Source organism: Branchiostoma belcheri, unplaced genomic scaffold (genome assembly GCF_001625305.1).
Source record: "Branchiostoma belcheri isolate BF01 breed outbred unplaced genomic scaffold, Haploidv18h27 scaffold103, whole genome shotgun sequence".
In the NCBI taxonomy this organism is placed as follows: Eukaryota; Metazoa; Chordata; class Leptocardii; order Amphioxiformes; family Branchiostomatidae; genus Branchiostoma; species Branchiostoma belcheri.
Genome location: NW_017802414.1, coordinates 1221410 through 1225671, shown reverse-complemented (window position 1 = coordinate 1225671; position 4262 = coordinate 1221410). Strand labels below are relative to the sequence as shown.

The window sequence follows — 4262 nt, the reverse complement described above, 5'->3', positions numbered from 1 at the left end:
ATATATATATATACTTACCAGAGTGAAAGCAGTCATCCATGTCCATTTCAAAACAGTTATCTGATATTTATGTTAGTGTTCTGCTGTATTTGAGACACTGATGGTAAAAAAAATTCATCAAACAAACAATGAGTAAATTTTCATCACTCTTTTATAGATTTATTTTGTACCCTCCTATGGAACATATTATTTCTTCAAAAGATGAAATTGGTGCATTTTTCAGTACAGGTTTCAATGTCAATATAGTAGAAATGTACAGTACTAATGCGTAATTCATATCTAATTTCAGACATACTGCAAAGTCTTCTGCAAAGAGGCGTCTTCACGAGACATCGGCACATTCTACGCTAACCTCAACAAGCTACGGAACAGCAATGCCAAGAAGGGGCCTCATGCAGCATACAATGCCTTCAAGGAAGCTGTGTACAAGGAGACTTGTGCACTCTTCATAGCTCCAAGTTTGGACCACTTTGCCATGGAGAATATAGAAGGTGAATCATAATACATGTATTATTAATAAAGAATCACAATAATGTACTCTCTGTACTATTATGACATTGTTCCCTTCCCTTCCACCATACACTTAAAGATGTACTAGTATTTGCCACAGATTGTACATGGTTTGTTGAACAGTTCAATGGCAATATTATCTTAGAATCATTCACAGATATCCTGTATCATTTATTTTTATAATATCATGTTTCCTTCAACTTTCTATAACACCTTGTCACAGATTGTACATGATATGTTCTAAACCTGTTTTTGAGTTACAAAGGATGTGATTATTTACATAGACCACCACAGTTTTTGTAACAACTGGCTAACTGTGATTACTGAAATCAACATTTCTCTATTGTCCTACTAGACGAGCCAGAGATTCCACCTTACGTGACGGAATGCTCAAAGGAAGTGAAGAGAACATGGCTGTACGACCAAGTCGCCCAGATTGTCGACAAGCACGTCATGACAGCAGAGGTCAGTAACCTGACAGACCTCCATGCCGGCCCAGGAGTCAATGCCCAAACAGAGGCAACGACATAACTGCCGTGAACCAGGCTGTCCACGCACTTTTGTGTATGTTAAGTCTTGGCTCAAACATGAAAGGAATGTACACGGCCTTGATTTCGGTGAGCCAGTAGCAGATGAGGAGGAAGAGTCCAAATCTAAGCCACCTCCTCGTGACTACAAAAAACAGCACACGGAGGCAAGGCTTAGTTTTGGACTCTTCCTTGAGGATATGCAAGATGCTGTCAGGGAGGGAGACTGAGGAAGGTTGCTTAAGTTGTACAAAGTGGCACTGCTGTATTACTATGCATATGGTCACACACAGTATGCATACAGCACCTTGCTACTGACTGTACAGGTCAACGCAATTCTGACACCGGCGAAAGCCCACAGGCTTACATGGAATAGGTTTTTCAACAGGAACGGAGGGAAGGGCAAGAACATCCCTCTGGACTTGCGCCTAGAACACTTGAATAACTTTCTAAAATCTTTTTTGAAGGGACTGGGGCCAAATTTGACTGAGCGTAGTGCTGACAGAATCAGTAGGTCATTGGGGTGCCTAAAATAGATTCTCCTGCAAACAGACGAAGAGCTTGGGGTTGTGAACCCTTCTGGGTATCACCACAGTGCCAGCCTAACCCAGGATGTCCACTCACTAGTAGCAGTTTTCAGGGAGGCAGATTTGTTCACTTTTTCTGCTGGTAGGTCATTCACTGCTTTCCCTGACTTCGACAGAAATTCTGTTTGCTAGAATCAAGTATGACAAAATGTGGGATTAGATAAGAGACAGGTTAAAGCTGTGGAACCAAAGGTACCTGTAACATAACCCTTTAAGGTAGACTTAGCTTTCTGAATCTGAATCAGACAACCACAATGTGCTGAAGTCAATTCCATCAAAATCATCAGGCTCGTCAAAGTAACCTGCATAGTCAGGTTCCAAAACAGATGGCTCTGGCTCATCGATGTCTCCAAAGACTTCATACATAATTCTAAGTATCTCTTTTGCATGTTCTACTCTATAAACAGAAAGGTGTGCCCTGATGTATTCAATGTCAAAGAGGTGGATGCACTTATCAACGACTTCCTCTATCAACTCATCACTGAAACCTCTGCATGCAGCAGAGATGCTATACAGATAAGTTGTGTTTTGAAGCAGTGTAGCTCTGTATTCCTGCACCAGATCCTTTACCAGGATTCTGTCCTCAGGGCACACTTCTCTGAATCTAGTTGGCAAAGTTACAGTGTTTTGAAATGACTCAAATGGTGGAAAATGTTCATTGCAACCATCGCCTGTGCAGGTACATGTTCTGTGACAATGTGTGCAACACCTGTGACCAGGTGTAACACTTACAGGATTGTCTTCAAAGAGACCATATAGTGCCTTACGGATACAGTTAGTTGGTTCTGTTTTCACAAAAGTCTTAACTGATTCATCTAGTTTGGCCAGGTCATTACCATTGTAATACAATACTGCTGCAGCCTGTGATCTATCACGACCAGCCCTCCCAACTTGCTGAAGTATAGCTTCTGCATCCTTTGGTGGTCCTAACATGATAACATACGACAGGTGTTTGAAGTTCATCCCCATTCCTAGTGCAGTTGTTGCTATAGCGACTCGACAATTTCCATTGCCACTTAAGGACGAGATAATATTTTGCTTGTACTTATCAAGAGTGTCTTTGTGATAGATTGCAGCCAATAGGTTCTTTGCTCTCCTTTCAGGGTCACTGTCCACCCATAATTTGTCCGACAGAAGATACTTTAAGTAATGGAATACCAAGCCTGTTGCATTTATTGAACGAACGTATATGATTACGTACGGAGCATCAACTCCCTTGTCACGAAGCATCTTGGCTACCCAATCTAAACAAATCAATTGTTTATACGAATCATTTGGAACTTTGACCAAACCCAGCCTGATGTTTTCTCTGTTTGGGGAGAAATGTATTCTCTCTGCTCCCTGCATATTCAGTAGCTTGATGACCTTCTCTCTTGATGCAGGGTCTACAGAAGCAGTCAAAGCTAGTACATGTATTCCTGTAGAAATAGAAGTAATGTGTATCAATTTGTGGATTATCTAAACAGCATTTATGCAGCTATAATTTTGTAACAAAAATGTAAAGTATAGAAAACCTGTTCATTGTATATTTGTAAATAATCTACAAGCTCCATGTAAATATTACTGTATATACACATGCAATGTTTTGTGGATATATTCTATGATTTTTGAGGACATTATAAAATCAAGTTACACGAACCTGACAACTTTGACCATACATGTACACAGGTGTTACAGCATAAAGATGTTGTAGGATGTGTTGTGATTAGAGTTGAATAAACTTTAACCTTCTTTCACAAGTGATCGCAGCTGACTCAACTGGCTGAAGCTTTCTCGAAATGCTTCCGAATTTTTTTAGTGCCTTCCCCCCCCCCCGAAAAAAAAAGAGAAGAAACTGAACTATTAGTATTTACAGTTGTCGGATTTGCGGAAGTATAGATTATTCATGCTTCCGTTCGGTACATGTAGCGGTTGTATACGAAATTTTGACAAGGCACATATTACATTCTAGATAGACTTGGGTAATATACTCGGTATAATGGTTGTAAATAGTAGGTTGTAAAGACTGTACCATTTATATGTGGTGTGTGCTTCGTCGACAACGATCCCGACGATGTTGTCTCGAAACCGAGAAGACGCCAGCATATCCCTCCATTTCTTGTTCTGGATCCAGTTCTCGGGGCTGCCAAAAACAAGTTCGATCTTCCCCTCCAAAATCTCCTTATCGTCCTTGCCAAGTTGTCCGGCAGACACACCAAGGTTTGTAGCTTCCTTGACTTGGTCGTCCATTAACGCTACTAATGGAGAAATGACAATGACAATCGGGCTTTCCACGCCGTGGGACGACGGACTGTCTTTGTCTGCCAGCTTCTTGCCGAGAACATCTTTTCCACTAAGAAAAGCTTTCAATGCGGCATTCTGCTCACGTTTCAGCTCTGAAATCCCGTCTAAATCAGCTAAAACAGACAAAATCGCCTGCTCAATCGCGCTAGTATCAACGTCGGCTTCCGCGTCCGCCATGTTGATGATGATCGGAACGCCTATGCATGCATATGTATGTAGCGCAGATCGACGGGACAAATCAGCGCGCTCGGGCAAAAAATGACCGCATATTCAAATCACCAGACGGAAAGAGTGTAACCGTTCCCAGACGATTTTTTCGGGGTAGCCGTAATACAAATCGGATGGCACCCAGGCT

At 41.5% G+C, this 4262-nt stretch overlaps 1 pseudogene; it reads left to right on the top strand.

Moving 5' to 3' along the window:
- Window positions 1–1826, top strand: part of LOC109475440 — a 6133-nt pseudogene extending 4307 nt beyond the window's left edge.
- The last annotated feature ends 2436 nt before the right edge of the window (window positions 1827–4262 follow it).